This window comes from Trichosurus vulpecula, chromosome 5 (assembly GCF_011100635.1).
Source record: "Trichosurus vulpecula isolate mTriVul1 chromosome 5, mTriVul1.pri, whole genome shotgun sequence".
Taxonomy (NCBI): domain Eukaryota; kingdom Metazoa; phylum Chordata; class Mammalia; order Diprotodontia; family Phalangeridae; genus Trichosurus; species Trichosurus vulpecula.
This window is the reverse complement of record NC_050577.1, coordinates 283,670,536-283,690,337: the sequence shown is the minus strand read 5'-3', so window position 1 is coordinate 283,690,337 and position 19,802 is coordinate 283,670,536.

Below are 19,802 nucleotides of genomic sequence, written 5' to 3'. Positions count from 1 at the left end.
ATAGAGAGCATTACAAAATGTAAAACAGATAATTTTGATTATATTAAATTAAAAAGCTTTTGCACCAACAAAACCAATGCAACCAAGATCAGAAGGAAAGCAGAAAGATGGGAAACAATTTTTACAGCTATTGTCTCTGATAAAGACCTCATTTCTAAAATATATAAAGAACTGAGTCAAATTTATAAGAAGGCAAGCCATTTTCCAGTTGGTAAATGATCAAAGGATATGAACAAACAGTTTTCAGATGGAGAAATTAAAGCTATTTATAGGTATATGAAGAAGTGCTCTAAATCATTTTGGATTAGAGAAATACAAATTAAAACAAATCAGATTGGCTAATATGACAGAAAAGCAAAATTATAAATGTTAGAAAGGATGTGGGAAAATTGTGACACTAATGCACTGCTGGTGGAGTTATGAACTGATCCAACCATTCTGAAGAGCAATTTGGAGCTATGCCCAAAAGGCAACAAAACTGTGCATACCCAGCAATACCACTATTAGTTGTATATCACAAAGAGATCACAAAAAGGGAAAAGGATCTACACGTACAAAAATATTTATAGCAGCTCATTTTGTGATGGCAAAATATTGGAAATTGAGGGGATGCCCATCAATAGGGAAATGGCTGAACAATCTGTAGTATATGAATATAATGCAATATTGTACAATAAGAAATGATGAACAGGCAGAACTTAGAAAAACTTGTACTTGTCACAAAGTGACGTAAAATGAAATGAGTAGGACCAGGAAAACTTTGTACACACTATCAGCAACACTGTGTGATGATCAACTATGAATGATTCAGTTCTTCTCAGCAACACAAAGGACTTATGAAGAAAAATGCTATCCACATCCAGATAAACAATTAATGGACTCTGAATGCAGATCAAAGCATATTTTCTTCACTTCCTTTATTCTCTTTCCTGTTTTTTTCCTTTTGATCTGTTTCTTTTTGTACAATTGTGACTTATATGGAAATATGATTTACATTATAGCACACGTATAACCTGTATCAAATTGTCTACCATTTTAGGAAGAAGGGAGAGGAGGAAGGGAAGGAAAAAAATTTGGAACTCAAAATATTGTAAAAATGAATGCCAAAAATTGTCCTGACATGTAATTAGGAAAAAATAAAATACTATTTAAAAAAAGAAAAGAGTTGACTGAGTTTGGCAAGCTGATTTATTAAGTGAGAAGCACACAGGTGGGGGCTCAGAAGCTACAATTTGATATGAGAGAATAAGTTATAGTCATTTACCTTTCAAAATCTCCCACAGCCTAGTCCCATACCCCATCTTACAAGCTATCAGAATTTGAATACAGATTGGGGTGAGTGAGCCAACTTAGAACAGAAAGAAGAAAAGTTGGTTCCACACCTATGTTATACATAGAAATAGGAAACTACATAATTCTTAAGTTCTGTGGGATTTTTTTACTATCTGGTATTCCAATTGTATAATAAGATCCTTTTTCCTTTTAAACTAGTTTAAATTCATGTTCCAAAAATGCTATTTGGAAGTATTCTAGGGAAAGAGATGTGGATTCTTATGGAAAGGTTTCTGAAAGTGTCCTTTGTAGTTTGTGAAAACAAATGGTTACTTGAGGGGTTATTGAAAGTAGTGCTTAATGAAAAAACTTCACATTTGTTTAAGAATCAAGTGAACGAATATAAGGAAGGAAAATAAAAGGAGAGAAATTTTCAAGTATTGAAGAAAATCAGTTGTGAGAAGCTACATGTGTCTGCTTTTCAGGTAACTGCTACATGGAAGAGAGAAAACTGAATTCAATTAATTTAAAATTTGGGGACATTACTCCAACAGAAGACTTTGAAAGAGCACAATTAGATTATAGATTTTTTTGTTTGGTTGGTTTTTTTGAGGGGGGAAGGCAGGGCAATTGGGGTTAAATGATTTGCCCAAGGTCATTCAGCTAGTAAGTGTGTCAAGTGTCTGAAGTCACATTTGAACTCAGGTCCTCCTGACTTCAAGGCTGGTACTCTACTCACTGCGCCACCTAGCTGCCCCTAGAGTATAGATTTTTAAGCTGAAGTATCTACAGGTGGCAGTGCAGAGAAACTATAAGAGCTTTTAAAATCAAATATTTAACTCAGGAGTTATAGATACTCTCATGAAAGAGATTTTGACATTAATAAGAATTCAAGGTGAATTCTTCAAGAATATGATAATTAAATGCCACATACAGGATTAGAGTTGTAATAAGTTAACAGTTTATATTGGTAAGAATGGCACAAAACTGTTACTATGTATTTATTTCTTTTTGAAAAACATACTTTATAAGATTAATCTGCTTTATGTTTCAATACTTAAGGTGAATTATCTGAACAGTCTACATATACATATGTGCATGTATATACACATATATTTTAAAGAACAACATACTTATATTTATATCAGTTAAATTTCATTGACAGGATAACTTTAACTACTTCTTTAATGGTCCATGCCCCAATTGTACTCTAACTGCAGGAAAAAAAAATCTTTTTAAAAATTGGGATCATGCATTTAGAGCTTCTAACAGCAATGCTATTTGCAACTGCCATGGTGTAAGACCAATAACACCAGCACACAGGAGGGCTGCTAGCACAGGTTCTTTGATCTGCTTTTCTAAAGGAAAGCAACTTTAAAGGGGTCAACAATCTTACTTTAACTAAACATATATATGGTTCACTTAGTTCAGGGGAAAAGTCAGCACCCTGAACTTCAAAGAAAATACAAACAGAAATTACAAGTAGAGAAATAAAGACCAACAGACAGGGATTCTGTCTGAGAAATTAGCACAGATCAACAGACAGATCCAACTGTCTGACCAAGGCAATACATACATACATAATTACCAGAGACAAAAGCATCAACATCTGGGTTTTCAAAGCTGGGGGCGGGGCGGTCCTTAATTGCTACCCAGAGTCTCATCTGGCCAATTCACATGAACACTCTTCCAATGAGTAAGCCCCCAAAGCAAAATGCTAACTTCAGAGTATATATACACTTCTCAGGGCCAACCCTCATGACCCAGTATATAATTAGAAATTAGCAAAAGGTGTGGGCCTTCCTGAAAAACAAGCCTCCTCTAATCAAGCTTCCCTTACTGGGCTCCACATGAGGCCTATTAAATGGCCGGGGAAGATCTTCAACCATATTAACATTACAAAGCTAGAAGAAACTTCCTCGGTTAATCAGTCTAATTCCCTTATTTAACAGGCGAGGAAACTGAAGGCCAAAGAGTTCAAGTGACTTAGAGGGGTTCCTCATAGATCATGTAGTCCGGCCCTTTCATTTTTTTAAAATTAATTTTATTTTACCAGAACACAAATACAGAATAGAAAAAAGAAACAAAAACATATTGTAAACTTAAATATTGAAACTTAAATACAAAGTAAGGAAAAAAAGCATGTCATGTGCATAGCAGAACATAAGAGAGGATTCAAAATATGTAACAATAAATTTTCATTTCAAGAAAGCCTGTAAGATAAATAATACACCTTGTGTTGTGAATTGTCCATCTTTTCTTTGCTTCCCTGTGTTTTCTTTTGTTCTCTGCTGTGCAATTTTTAACTTTGGTCTTTTTTTCCCCTCCCCCCACCCCCCAGAAGGCTACAATATAGTTTAGATATGTTTCTCAATATACACATACAAATATAGACATATACTTTCCCACAAAACTCCTGATCTTTGTTTTTATGTCTGTACATATCTCGTTAACTATCCCCCCTGCCTCCTCTACTTTACTTCTACTTAACTATATCACCCTCCTATTACTTGCCTACCCCCCTCCTCCACCAACCACCCTGCCCTCCTATTACTTGCCTACCCCCCTCCTCCACCAACCACCCTGCCCTCCTATTACTTGCCTTCCCCCCTCCAAAGATCCCTCCTTCATCCTCCCATTCCCATTGATCTAAACACCCTTTACCTATTCCTTCATTCTCCTCTCTAAAAATCCCTTCCTTGTCCTCTCCCCCCACACTAAACCCCTACCATTCTATTTCTTCTAAGTTTAGAAGCCTTTTATACTCTTCTAAATGTATATATATATATATATTTCCTTCTTAAACCCATTCCCGATGAAAGTAGGTTACCAGAACTACCAGCCCTCCTCCCCCATCTAAATCCTCTGTATCCTTTCTTCTTCTTGCACCTCTTTTGTATAAAATAGTTATTCTTTTTAGCTGTTTCTAAATAATTTTACTTTTTAAATTCATATCATAGTCATACTTAGCCCCCTCTTTCCTATATGCTCAACAATTACTAATAAGAATGTAAGACATACATTTTACATTTTATGTTATATAAATGGTAAGCAGTCTGTTCTTCTAAATCCCTTATGTTTCTCTTGGTTCTTGTATGTTGAATCTTCTATTAAGTTGAGGGTTTGTCAAATATCTATTTTTTTCATTCAAGATAATACTGAAATTTGAAGCGTATGATATTTTCAGCCACAGCCCCGGGTCTTTTGCTCTTGGATATATTGTGTTCCAAGACCTTCAGTCCATTAATGTGTCTGTTGCTAGGTCTTGTGTAATTCTATTGTGGCACCATCACATTTGAATTGTTTTAATCTTGATGCTTTTAATATTTTATCCTTGAGCTGGGGATTTTGGAATTTGACTATGATATTCCTATGAGTTTTTCTCATAGGATCTCTTTTAAGTGGTGTTTGATGGATTTTCTCTACTTCTACTTCCCTGCCTTGTTCTAATGCTTCAGGACAGTTTTCTTTAATTATTTCTTGTATTATTGTATCAAGTTTCTTTTTTGATCATAATTTTCAGTTACTCCAATTATTTTTATATTTTCTCTTCTTGATCTATTCTCCAAATCTGTTGTTTTTCTTATAAGATGTTTCACTTTCTCTTCTATTTTTTCATTATTCATGCTTTGTTTATTTCTTGATCTCTTATAATTTCACTGGCTTCACTTTGCCCATTTCTAATTTTCAAGGTGTCATTTTCCTCTTTGAGATTCTGGATTTCCTTTTCTAATTGGTTGACTTTCCTTTCATAACCTTCTTGTTTTTATTGGATTATTTTTTTTAAATTTTTTTTTTTTTAGTTTTTTCTCCATGTCTGTCAGTCATTTGATTTTTAAAGTTTTTTTTAAAGATCTTCTATAAATTCTTTTTGGGCAAGTGACCATTTAGCATTGCTCTTTGGGGATTTCTTTACTTCAATATCCTCCTCTGAAGATGAACCCCAGTCATCTCTATACTGTAATAGCTTTCTATTGTTGGATTTTTTCTCCTTTGCCTGTGCATTTTTTTGTGCTAATAACTTTATTTTTATAATCACCTCTAGCCCTAAGATATGGGAAATGGTGCCTCTTGCCCCAGATCTTCAGTTTCCTTTAGCCCGGAACCAAAGCCAAACCTCCAACCTCCTGTAAGTGCCCACAGCCAGGAGCTTTCTGCCCCACTGCTTCTGCACTCACTCGGTGTGTGCTGGTTTCTTCTTGCCCTCACCACTCTTCACAGCACAGCTGGACCTGGTGTTCCTCATCATCAGAGGTTTTCGCAATCTTCCTGGGCTCAAACACATTACTCCCCTCACTATCCCGGGGTAAAAAGTTCCAGTGGCTGGGGCTGAGGCAGCCTCTCAAACCAACGAACCCCAGGGCTTGCTGCTAGTTGTTTAAGTGACTTGCCACTTGTTAAAATGGAACTTAGCCTGGAGGTGTTTACTCCTCACCTGGACCAAACCCAGTCCTAGGGTTTTTCTACAGATCTTCTCAAACTGTCCCAGGAAGATCTTGGTTGTGTCCCTATTCTTCATCTCCACCCCACTTTATTTCCCCTAAGGTGCTATTTTAACTCTTTTGTGGGGGAAAATCTTGAGAGCTTGGAATTTTCTGACCTACTCTGCCATCTTCCCAGAATCCTCTCCCCCCAGCCCTTTCATTTTACAAATGAAGAAACTGAGACACATGAGGATTCTGAGAAGATAGCAGACTAAGGCAGGAAATTACCTGGTCTTCCAAATTCCCCCACAAACAATTTAAAATAATGCCTCGAAGTTGTGAGAAATACAGTTTTGGGGATCACTGGACTTCCTAGGCAGGGCCAAAGTCCTGAGGAAGAACCCTGTGATGATCCCTAGGGAAGGCTGTGCAGACCACAGGACTTCCAGAGGAAGACCAAGTGGTAGCCCCCTCTTAATCTGTGAGGATCACAGGGCCCCCTAGGGGTCAGACCCTAAGGAGGCCCTGAGTGATGGCCCCTTGGAACGGTTGTGGGGAAATCACAGGACCTCCTACAGTTGGACCCCGGGAAAGAGCCATGTGATGACCTTTAAGGAAGGCTGTTCAGACCACCGGACTCCCAGAGGAAGACCAAGTGGTAGCCCCCCTTAATCTGTGGGGATCACAGGGCCTCCTAGGGGTCAGACCCTAAGGAGGACCCAAGTGATGGCCCCTTAGGATGGCAGTAAGATCACAAGGCTCCCAAGACAGGGCCAGAAGACCCAAGTGATGTCCCCTTAAGAAGGCTGTGCAGACCACAGGGTTCCCCAAGGGAATCAGGAGTGGTAGCCCTCTTACCACCACAGTGGGGATCACAGGACTCCCCAAGGCAGGGTCAGGAAGTCAGCCAGAGATGAGCTTCCGCTGCTCATTGCTTTCTGGTTGCATGACCTTGGGAAGATCCATGTGATTTGCCCGTTCTCACCCAAAGAACTCAGGACCAGAGTGGGCAGAGGAAGGCATTTATTACACTCCTCTAGAGAGCAGGTGTAGTGCTCACTGGAACACTCACACTGATACAGCGGGGGGGGGGGGGGTGTAACCATTCCCTCCACTCCTGCTAGAGTTATGGTTAGTTTACATTTTTTACTTTTTACATAGTTTTCCTAGGTTATACAGTTTACATAGGTAGGATAATATGGATACAGAAGCAAAAGTGAAGTTAATTATATTTTCCTTGTCTTAGTTTAGGATTAATCTACATTCTTTTACTTCCCCTACCTTCCCTCTTTAACATATGCAAATTATGCAAATCAGTAGGCCTGGACTCTTGACCAAGACCAGACCCTAGATAAGCTTGAACTGGTTCAACTGGTTTGGCCTCTCTAGTTCCCCTGACTGCCTTCTTAAAAAGCATAAGCATATGTACAAGCCTCTGACCTCTCACCTGACCGACCTTGAGGCCTGGTTTCTGCTAAAGCTGGGGTGGGGCAGGGGTGGGGGAAGTACACCTTTAGTTCTGTGGAAACAAAACTTCTCCTCCCATTTCTTACAAAGTGAACTTTAGTACAGCAGAAATAATTAAAAGAGTAAAAGAGTTGTCTGGCCCAAAACAACTTGGGAGAATGTTAGGAAAGATCTGACCTCAAAAGTGATGGTCTGGTGTGCTTCTGGCATGCTTGAAGTACAGATACCTCAGGGAACATAATGCTGAATGAATAAACAACAAACCCTGGGGGCAACTATGCCAGCAGTGGCCTCGTATTAAGGAACTTTGATCCCAAAGATAGTGTTGGAGTCAGATTGTTGTTTGTGGGACAGGTGCAGGGCCATCCACTAGCAATGACCTGATGCTGTCCCAAGTTATGGCTCTTGGTGAGGACAAGTGAGCACAAGCTGCTAAATGTGATCACAGAGGGGCAGGGTCCACCTCACTTGCAGAACAACAAATATCCTTGTTTTGGTTCTGGGCCGAGGGGTGAGGTGAAGTTTTCAGTCATAGGAGGTAGTGGAGGGAGCAAAAGTGTTTGTGGTGATAATGCTGCTGGGGGCCCTAGTCCAGGTTCAGAGGTGGAGAGGATTATCTGAGATCAAAATCCTAGATAAAGCTTGGAAAACAACAGCACAAAAAACTTGAATCTTGAGACATTATCCCCCACACCTTGGGACTACAGCCCAACTCTAAAAGCAAAGTTAATAGCCAAAAAATAAGAATTTTAAAAAATAAGTAAGCAAAACAGAAAGAAACCAACCAGAGATAGCTACTATGGTGAGAGAAAAGATTTGGGTTCAAACTCAAAAGAAAATAATGAAGTCAAAGCAGCTACTTCTCCTTCAAAGAAAAATGTGAAATAGTCACAAGCTGAAAAAAAAAAGGTTCTTGAAAGAGCTTAAAAAGAACTTCAAAAATGAAATAAGAAAGGTTGAGGAAAAATTAGGAAAAAAATAAGAGTAATACAAGAAAAACAGGAAAACTATGAAAAGAAAGTCAACCGATTGGAAGAAAATAACTCCTTAAAAATTAAAATTGGGCAAAAGGAAGCTAACGACTTCATAAAACAAGAGGAAATAAATCAAAATAAAAAGAATGAAATAAAAGAAAAGAACATAAAAAAATCTCATTAGAAACAAACTGTCTGGAAAACAGATCAAGGAGAGACAACAAAAGAATTGTTGGACTACCTAAAAGTTATGATTTAAAAAAAGAGTCTAGACATTATAGGTCAAGAAATCATTGGGGAAAATTTCCTTGACATTTTAGAATTAGAGGATAAAAAAGAAAATGAAAAAAAATCTACCAATCACCACTTGAAAGAGGTTTCAGATGAACTCACAGGAACATTATACCTAAGTTTTGAAGCTCCCAGGTCAAGGAGAAAATACTACAAGTAACTAAAAAGAAACAATTTAAATATTGTGGAGGTATAGTCAGGATAACACAAGATTTAGCAGCTTCTACATTAAATGACCAAAGGGCATGGAACAGAATATTCGAAAGAACAAAGGAGATGGGTTTGCAACCAAAAATAACTTACCCAGAAAAGGCTAATTAATCCTGCATGGAAAAAAAGGTTATTTGATGAATTAAAAAAATTTCAGGTATTTGTAACAAAACAGAACTGAAGGGAAAAAACTGACCTATAAGAAGCAGGAGAAACACAAGAAGGTAAATATGAAAGACAAATTTTAAAGAATTTAAAAAGATCAAATTGTTTACTTATTTTTTAATTTTATCATTTTTATTTAATGTTTTAGGTTTTAACATTGATTTCCACAAGATTTTGAGTTACAAATTTTCTCCCCATTTCTACCCTCCCACCCACTCCAAGATGGTGTATATTCTGGTTGCCCTGTTCCCCTGTCAGCCCTCCCTTCTTTCACCCCATTCCCCCCCATCCCCTTTCCCCTTACTTTCTTGTAAGGAAGGATAGATTTCTATGCCCCATTCCCTATATACCTTGTTTCCCAGCTGCATGCAAAGAAAAAAGTTTTTTTAATTTTTTTAAGCATCTGCTTTTAAAAATTTGAGTTCCAAATTCTCTCCCCTCTTCAATTCCCACATATCCTCCCTAGGAAGGCAAGCAATTCAACATAGGTCACACATGTATCATTATGTAAAACACTTCCACAATGCTCATGTTGTGAAAGGCTAACTATGTTTCCTTCCATCCTATCCCGTCCCCCTTTATTCAATATTCTCTCTTGACCCTGTTCCTTTTCAAAAGTGTTTGCTTTTGATTACCTCCTCCCCCATCTGCCCTCCCTTCTGTCATCCCCCCCACCTTTTTTATCCCCTTCCCTTTACTTTCCTGTGGAGCAAGATACCCAATTGAGTGTGTATGTTATTACCTCCTCAAGTTGAATCTGATGAGAGTAAGATTCACTCATTCCCCCTCACCTGCCCCCTCTTCCCTTCCAACAGAACTGCTTTTTCTTGCCACTTTTATGTGAGATAATTTACTCCATTCTATCTCTCCTTTTCTCCTTCTCTCAATATGTTCCTCTCTCACCCCTTAAATTTATTTCATTTTTTTAGATATCATCCCTTCATATTCAACTCATCCTATGCCCTCTGTCTATATTCCCTTCAACTCCCCTAATACTGAGAAAGGTCTCATAAACTACAATTCTATCTACAATATCTACACATAGATATATACATACATACACATTCACTTATACTGAGGTCTCATGAATCATACACATCATCTTTCCATGTAGGAATGTAAGTAAAACAGTTCAACTTTAGTAAGTCCCTTATGAATTCTCTTTCTTGTTTACCTTTTCATGCTTGTCTTCATTCTTGTGTCTGAAAGTCAAATTTTCTATTCAGCTAGTCTTTTCACTGAGAAAGCTTGAAAATCCTCTATTCTATTGAAAATCCATATTTTTCCTTGGAGGATGATACTCAGTTTTGCTGGGTAGGTGATTCTTGGTTTTAATCCTAGCTCCTTTGACCTCTGGAATATCATATTCCAAGCCCTTCAATCCTTTAATGTAGAAGCTGGTAGATCTTGTGTTATTCTGATTGTGTTTCCACAATACTCAAATTGTTTCTTTCTGGCTGCTTGCATTATTTTCTCCTTGATCTGGGAGCTCTGGAATTTGGCAACAATATTCCTAGGAGATTTCTTTTTGGGATCTTTTTCAAAAGGTGATCCGTAGATTCTATCAGTTTCTATTTTACCCTCTGGTTCTAGAATATCAGGGAAGTTTTCCTTGATAATCTCTTGAAAGATGATATCTAGGCTCTTTTTTTGATCATGCCTTTCAGGTAGTCCAATAATTTTCAAATTATCTCTCCTGGATCTATTTTCCAGGTCAGTGGTTTTTCCAATGAGATATTTCACATTGTCCTCCATTTTTTCATTCCTTTGGCTCTGTTCCATAATATCTTGATTTCTCATAAAGTCACCAGCTCCCATTTGCTCCAATCTAATTTTTAAGCTACTATTTTCTTCAGTGGTCTTTTGGACCTCCTTTTCCATTTGGGTAATTGTGCCTTTCAAGGCATTCTTCTCCTCATTGGCTTTTTGGACCTCTTTTGACATTTGGGTTAGTCTATTCTTTAAGGTGTTTTTTTTGGGGGGGTCTCCTTTAGCAAGTCATTGACTTGTTTTTCATGGTTTTCTTGCATCATTTTCATTTCTCTTCCCAATTTTTCCTCTACTTCTCTTACTTGCTTTTCCCAATCCTTTTTGAGCTCTTACATGGCCTGAGACCAATTCCTATTTTTCTTGGAGGCTTTTGATGTAGGCTCTTTGACTCTGTTGACTTCTTCTGGCTGTATGTTTAGATCTTCTTTGTCACTTCAAAAGGAAGCTAGCGTGTAAGTTTGAGTCTGCATTTGAGTCTGAGTTAATTTTTTGCTGCCTGTTCATGTTCCCAGCCAACTACTTGACCCTTGAGCTTTTTGTCAGGATATGACTGCTTGTAAAGAGTACTTTGTCCCAAGCTTTAGGGTCTCAGCACTGCTGTTTTCAGAGCTACTTCTACTCCATCATCATCCCAGGCTGTTTCACTGCAGCACTCCTCCTCCCCCATGAACCACCAACCAGGACCACAATCTAGATCCAAGCAGGGTGCAGCAAGAAAATCTGCCTTTGTGCCCACAAAGTGCTCCTTGCACTCTCACTCTCATCTGCTGCTAGATTCCTCCCACCGTGTGAGCCAGGGACTCGGGAAGCAGCTGATGCTGTAGCTCTGCACCACCTCTGCCACCCCCAGGGCTGGTGATCAGACCCCTCTGAACTTGATTCCGCAGTTTCCCTCTAACCTGCTCTTTGGCGTTCGTGGGTTGAGAAGTCTGGTGACTGCCACAGCTCACTGATTCATGGCCCCAAGGCCTGTTCTGGCTGGCTGACTCCTGGTCTGGTCTGTCTTGGCAGGCTCTCCTGGGCTGGAGACCTGTTTCCCTCTGGTATTTTGTGGGTTCTGCAGCTCTAGAATTTGTTCAGAGTCATTTTTATAGGTGTTTGGAGGGATCTGAGGGAGAGCTTAAGCAAGTCCCTGCTTTCTAGCCACCATCTTGAGCTCTACCTCTGTTTACTTCTTATATTGGAAAATGTCATCTGTAACTCTCATGAATATTATAATTACTAGGATAGTTTAAAAGATCACACATAGATATAAGGCTTGGGGTTAAGTGATGGGATGGTGGGATGATCCTAAAAAATAAAATTGGGTAGGGAGAGGTAAAATGGAGCCATTATCTCATACAAATGAAACATAAAAGTAAGAACTGTTCCACCAGAGTGAAGGAAGGGGTGGAGGTTTGGTAGGGCTAGAATCATATTCCCATCAGTACTGGGTTAAAGAAGGAATAACATACACATCCAGAAGGGTATAAAAGGCTTCTCAACTTACAGAGGAACAGGAAGGCAAAGGGATAGGATAAGAAAGCGACTGTTAGAAGGGTATGCAGATCAAGAAATAAGAGGGCAATGGGAGAGGATAAAGAAGAGACTTTTAGAAAGATGGGTAGGTTAAGGAATAGGAGGGCAAAGAGAGAGGATAAGGTAGGGATTCTTAGAAGGGGTATGGATTAGGGAGGCAGTGGTCAGAAATAAATTAGACATCTGTGGAGGGATGAATAAAAAGAGAAAGAAGGATAAAGTGTAAGGAAAAATAGGATGGAGGAAAATACACAACTAGTAATTATAACTGATTGTGAATGGAAATAGATAGCAGAATGGATTAAAAACCAGAACCCAGCAATACATTCTTTACGAGAAACACATTTTAAAATGAGAGATAGATATAGAGTAAAAATAAAGGGTTAGAGTAGAATTATTCTTCAGTTGATGCAAAAAACAGCAGGGGTAGCAATCATGATCTCAAAGTTAAAACTAAAAATGATTTAATAAAAAGAGACAAATAAGGAAATTACATTATGATAAATGATACCACAAATAATGAAGTATTATCACTATTTAACATTTGCACCCAAATGCTAAAGCATCCAAATCTTTAAAGAAAAAGCTAAATTAATTACAGGTGGAAATAGATAGCAAAACTATAATAGTGACAGATTTCAATCTTCCCCTGTCAAAACTAGCTAAATCTAAGCAAAAAGTAAATCAGAAAGAAGTCAAGGAGATGAATAGAATATTAGATAAGTTAGATATGACAGATTTCTAGAGAGAACTAAATGGGAATACAAAGGAATATACCTTTTTCCATGCCGTACATGGTACCTTTACAAAAACTAACCGTATATTAGGGCATGAAAACTTTGTAGTTAAATGCAGAAAAGCAAAAATGTCAAATGTATCCTTTCCTAATCATAATCCAATAAAATTATATTTAATAAGGGATCACGGAAACACAGATTAAAAATTAATTGGAGACTAAATAATCTAATTTTAAAGAATGAGTGGGTTAAAAAACAAGTCATAGAGATAATAAATAATTTTAGTAAAGAGGATGATAACAATGAAACAACACACCAAAACCATTGGGATGGACCAAAAAGCAGTAATCAAGAAAATTTACATCTCTAAATGCTTATCTTAGGAAAAGAGAAAGAACAGAGCAATGAATTGGCTATTTAATTTAAAAAACTAGAAAAAGAACAAATTAAAATCCCCAATTAAACACCAAATTGAAAATCCTAAAAATTAAAGGTGAGTTTAATAAAAGTGAATGTAAGGAAACCATTGAATCAATAAATAAAACTAGGAATTGGTTTTAAAACACAATAAAACAGATAAACCATTGGTTAACATAAATTTTTAAAAAGAGAAAAATAAACCAAGCACTAGGATCAAAAGATAAAAAGGATGAATACATCAAGCAATGAAAATGAAATCAATGCAATTAATTAGGAGTTATTTTGTCCAGTTATATGCCAATAAGTTTAACAGTTAAAGTGTAATGGAAGAATACTTACAAAAATACAAACTACCTAGATTAACAGAAGAGGAAATAAAATATACAAATAAACTCATTTTAGAAAAAAAAGAAATTTAACAGGTCATAAATGAACGTCCTAAGAAAAAAAAGAATCATGATTAGATAGATTTACAAGTGAATTGTACCAAATATTTAAAGATCAACTCATTCTAATATTAAGTAAATAATTTGAAATAATAGACAAAAAAGGACTCTTACTAAACTTTTATGAAACAAATATGGTGCTGACACCCAAACCAGCAAAAGTGAAAAACAGCAAAAGAAAATCATAGACCAATTTCATTAATGAATATGGATGCAAAAATTCTAGATAAAACACTAGCTAGGCGACTACAATAACATATCACAAAAATTTGTGATCAAATGTGATTTATACTAGGAATGCAGGGATGGTTTATCATAAGGAAAACCATTAATATACTTGATTATAGCAATAACAAAAGTAACAAGATAATAATTATTTCAAAAGAAGCAGAAAAAGCTTTTGACAAAATACAACACTATTTCCTATTAAAAAACATGTGAAAGCACATATTGTATAAATAGATTTTTCATTAAAATAATAAGAAGCATCTACCTAAAATCAACAGCAAGTATTATTTGCAATGGGATAAGCTAGAAGACTTCCCAGTAAGATAGGGAGTGAAACAAGGATGCCCATTATCACCAATATTATTCAATGTTGTATTAGAAATGCTAGCAGACCAAAGCAGAAGCGGCTGGTGGGGAAATCCACGTGGGAGACAGGCTGGGCAAAAGCTGAGCGCCCGAAACTGGCAGAGATCCCCAACCCTCCCAACACAGGACGGCAGTCTGTGGAAGCGAGGAGAGGCAGCGCAACACCACCGGCCAGGAAAATACCTACTCCTGAGGCTTGAGCACGAAGGAATGAAATGTGGCTTCTGGGAGACATAATGGCCAGGTAAACAGCTCTAATCCCTCCCCCCCCCTCACCCAGAGAAAAAAAAGGCTGGAACAGAGGAGAAAGAAGTGGGGCTTCAGTGGTCAAATAGTAGAAGTTCATTAGTCCCAGAGGGGCAGAGTTGGCAGGGGTCAACACCAGGAGCCCAGAAGTCATCTTGCTCCCCCAGGGGAAGTGCCAGACATCAGCTCAAACAACAAACAGCTGAGACAATTGCTGAAAAGCAACAGTGCTGGAGAGCACCCATAGGGAGTGAGAAGCCAGGGAGCCAGACCCTCCCCCACACCTCAGGAAACTGAAGGCTATAATTCTAGACTCACAACCCCCAGAATAAGAAAGCTGGGACAGAGAGCCCTGAGCCCCAAAGGCAGAAATTTGTTGCAAAGCCAGGAAAAAGCAAACCAACCAAATGAAGAACACAAAAAAACCGAGGACAATAGATTCTTTTTATGGAGACAGGCAGGATCAAAATACCAATAAGGAAGTGGACAGCAATGACACTGTAGATACATCGGATACCTCAAAAGATAATGTGAACTGCTCTCCAGCCCAAAAAGTATTGCTGGAAGAACTAAAGGAGGATTTTAAAAAGCAAATTAGGGAGGTAAAAGAAAACATGGAAAAAAATGGAAAAGTCCCTAAAGAATAAGATTGGCGAAATGGCCACGGAGATGCAGAATCTGGAGAGAGATAATGACACCTTGAGAGGCAAAATCAACCAATTGGAAAAGGAGACTCAAAAGCAAAATGAAAACACTAACTCATTAAAAATTAGAGTTGAGCAAGTGGAAGCTAATGAATCTATGAGGCACCAAGAAGTAGTAAAACAAAATGTAAAGAATGAAAAAATAGGAAAAAATGTGAAATATCTGATTGGGAAAACAACTGACCTGGAAAATAGATCCAGGAGAGACAATCTAAGAGTTATTGGTCTACCGGAAATCCACGATGAAAAAAAGAGCCTTGACAGTATCTTCGAAGAAATTATCAAAGACAACTGCCCAGAGGTCCTAGAACTAGAGGGCAAAATAGTCATTGAAAGAATTCACCGATCACCCCCTGAAAGAGATCCCAAACTGAAAACACCGAGAAATATTATAGCCAAATTTCAGAACTATAAACTCAAGGAGAAAATACTTCAAGTAGCCAAAAAGAAGTAATTCAAATATCGTGCAACTACAGTAAGGATCATGCAGCATCTCTCAGCTTCCACATTAAAAGACAGAAGAAACTGGAATATAATATTCTGAAGGGCAAAAGATTTGGGACTACAACCAAGGATCAACTACCCATCAAAACTGAGCATAATTTTTCAGGCAAGGCAATGGACATTCAATGAAATAAGGGAATTCCAGACCTTCCTGATGAAAAGGCCAGAACTCAATAGAAAATTTGATCTCCAAACACAAAAATCAAGAGAGACATAAAAAGGTAACCAGGGGGGAAAACCTCCACAAACCTTATTAACCAATAAGGGCAGGTTGTTTGCATCTTTATGTGGGAGTATATCATATTATGTATGTTTTATATATATATATATATATATATATATATATATATATATGTGTGTGTGTGTGTGTGTGTGTGTGTGTATGTGTCAGTCTTGAGAATGGTACAGCTATTATGACAATTGAAAGGGATACACACAGATTGTGAATGCCTATATAAATTAACTCATGTAAAGATAAAAAACATAAGTAAGAGATGTAAAGGGAGGGCTATGAGAGAAGAGGTAAGGAGGTAGTAGAAAAGGGTAAATTACACCAAATGAAGAGGCACAAAAACATATCATAGTAGAGGGAAAGAAGGGAGGGAGAAGAGCAGTATTTGAGCATCACTGTCATCTGATCTGGTTCAAGAAGGGAATAACATACCCTCATAAGTTTAGAAATCTAACTTGGCCTACGGGAAGTAGGAGGGGAAGGGGGAGAAAAGGGAGGGGGGTGGTCAGAAGGGAGGAGAGAAGTAGCAAGTAGGAAACGGTAAGATAAGGGAGGGGAATAAAGAGGGAGGGTAAACTGAGGAAGGCGGCGGTCAAAAGCAAAACTTTGTTGAGGAGGAGAAGGGGAAAGGGAGAAATAAAAGCATAAACAGGGGGAAATAGGATGGAGAAAAAGACACCGATAGAAATCATAACTCTGAACGTGAAGGGGATGAACTCTCTCATAAAACAGAAGCGGATAGCAGAATGGATTAAAAACCATAATCCTACAATATGCTGTTTACAAGAAACACATTTGAAACAGGGGGATACACACAGGGTAAAGGTAAAAGGCTGGAGTAAAATATACTGCACCTCAGCTAAAGTAAAAAAAGCAGGTGTAGCAATCCTAATCTCAGACAAAGCAAAAGTAAAGATAGATTTAATTAAAAGAGATAAAGAAGGACATTATATGCTGCTAAAAGGCACCATAAACAATGAAGCAATATCATTGTTTAACATATATACACCAAGTGGTATGACATACAAATTCTGAGAGGAGAGGTTAAGGGCGTTACAGGAAGAAATAGACAGCAAAATTATAATATTGGGAGACCTCAACCTCCCCCTTTCTGAACTTGATAAATCTAACCTCAAAATAAATGAGAAACAAGTTAAGGAGGTAAACAGAATTTTAGAAAAGGCAGGTATGATAGATCTCTGAAGAAAACTGAATGGGGATAAAAAGGAATATACTTTCTTCTCAGCAGTACATGGCACATACTCAAAAACTGACCATGTACTAGGGCATAAAAACCTCACAATCCGGTGCAGAAAGGCAGAAGTAGTCAAAGCATCCTTTTCCGATCATGATGCAATAAGAATTATTTTTAATAAAGAACAATGGAAAAATAAGCTAAAAACTAATTGGAAACTAAATAATCTAATTCTAAAGAATGAGTGGGCCAAAGAACAAATCAGAGAAACAATTAATAACTTCATTCAAGAGAATGACAATAATGAAACAACATACCAAAACTTATGGGATGCAGCAAAAGCAGTTCTTAGGGGAAGTTTTATATCCCTAAATGCTTACATGAATAAAATAGGGAAAAAGGAGATAATTGATCTGGGCATACAGCTGAAAAAGCTAGAAAAAGAGCAAATTGAAAATCCCCAATTAAATACCAAATTAGAAATTCTGAAAATCAAAGGAGAGATTAATAAAATTGAAACCAAGAAAATTATTGAATTAATAAATAAAACAAAGAGCTGGTTTTATGAAAAAAACAATAAAATTGACAAACCTTTGGTCAACTTAATTAAAAAAAAGAAAGAAGAAAATCAAATTACCAGGATCAAAAATGAAAAGGGTGAGTTCACCTCTAATGAAGAGGAAATCAAAACAATAATTAGAAATTATTTTGCCAATTGTATGCCCATAAATTTGACAACCTTAGAGATATTGATGAATATCTACAAAAACATAAACTGCCCAGGTTAACAGAAAAAGAAGTAAAATTTCTAAATAACCCCATCTCAGAAAAAGAAATTGAGCATGCCATTGATGAACTCCCTAAGAAAAAATCTCCAGGGCCAGATGGTTTTACATGTGAATTCTATCAAATATTTAAAGAACAACTAATTCCAATACTTTGTAGACTATTTGGGAAAATAGGTGAAGAAAGAATCCTACCAAATTCTTTTTATGACACAAATATGGTACTAATACCCAAACCAGGCAGAGTCAAAACAGAGAAAGAAAATTACAGACCAACTTCCCTAACGAATATTGATGCAAAAATTTTAAATAAAATATTAGCAAAAAGATTGCAGCAACTCATCACAAGAATAATACACTATGACCAGGTAGGATTTATTCCAGGAATGCAAGGCTGGTTCAATATTAAGAAAACTATTAGCATAATTGACCATATCAACAACTAAACTAGCAGAAACCATATGATCATCTCAATAGATGCAGGAAAAGCCTTTGATAAAATACAACTCCCATTCCTATTAAAAACACTAGAAAGCATAGGAATAAATGGAACCTTTCTTAAAATTATAAATAGCATCTACCTAAAACCATCAACAAGCATTATTTGTAATGGGGATAAGCTAGATGCATTCCCAATAAGATCAGGGGTGAAACAAGGATATCCATTATCACCTCTACTATTCAATTTGGTACTAGAAACATTAGCTGTAGCAATAAGAAAAGAAAAAGAAATTGAAGGAATTAGAATAGGAAAAGAAGAAACTAAATTATCAATTTTGCAGATGATATGATGATTTATTTAGAGAATCCTAGAGAATCAAGTAAAAAACTACTTGAAATAATAAACAACTTTAGCAAAGTTGCAGGATATAAAATAAAACCACATAAATCCTCAGCATTTCTATACATTACTGACAAAGCCCAACAGCAAGAGATAGAAAGAGAAATTCCATTCAAAGTTACTGCAGACACTATAAAATATTCGGGAGTCTATTTGCCAAGACAAACCCAGGGCCTATATGAACATAACTATGAAACACTTTTGACGGGAATAAAGTCAGATCTGAATAAATGGAAAAAATATCAGTTAGGCCGAGCTAATATAATAAAAACGTCAATTTTACCTAAATTAATCTATCTATTCAGTGCCATACCAAATGAACTACCAAAAAATTATTTTACGGAGCTGGACAAAATTATAACAAAATTCATCTGGAAAAACAAGAGGTCTAGAATATCTAGGGTATTAATGAAAAGAAATGCTAGAGAAGGTAGCCTAGCCATACCAGATATTAAACTGTACTACAGAGCAGCAGTCATGGAAACTACCTGGTACTGGCTAAGAAACAGAGGTGTGGATCAGTGGAATAGGATAGAAATACAAGATGGAGAAGTCAACAACTATAGCAATCTACTCTTTGATAAACCCAAAGAGGCCAGCTTCTGGGCTAATAATTCACTATTTCACAAAAACTGTTGGGAAAATTGGAAAATGGTAGGACAGAAACTGGGCATAGACCAATATCTTACACCATATACAAAATAAAGTCAAAATGGGTTCATGATTTAGGAGTAAAGGCTGATACTATAAGTAATTTGGGAGAGCAAGGAATAGTTTACTTATCAGATTTATGGAAAAGAAAAGAATTCATGACCCAACCAGAGATAGAGAGCATTACAAAATGCAAAATAGATAATTTTGATTATGTTAAATTGAAATGTTTTTGTACAAAAAAAGCCAACGCAACAAAAATTAGGAGAGAAGTAGAAAATTGGGAGAAAATCTTTACAACTAGTATCTCTGATAAAGGCCTCATTTCTAAAATATACAGGGAACTGAGCCAAATA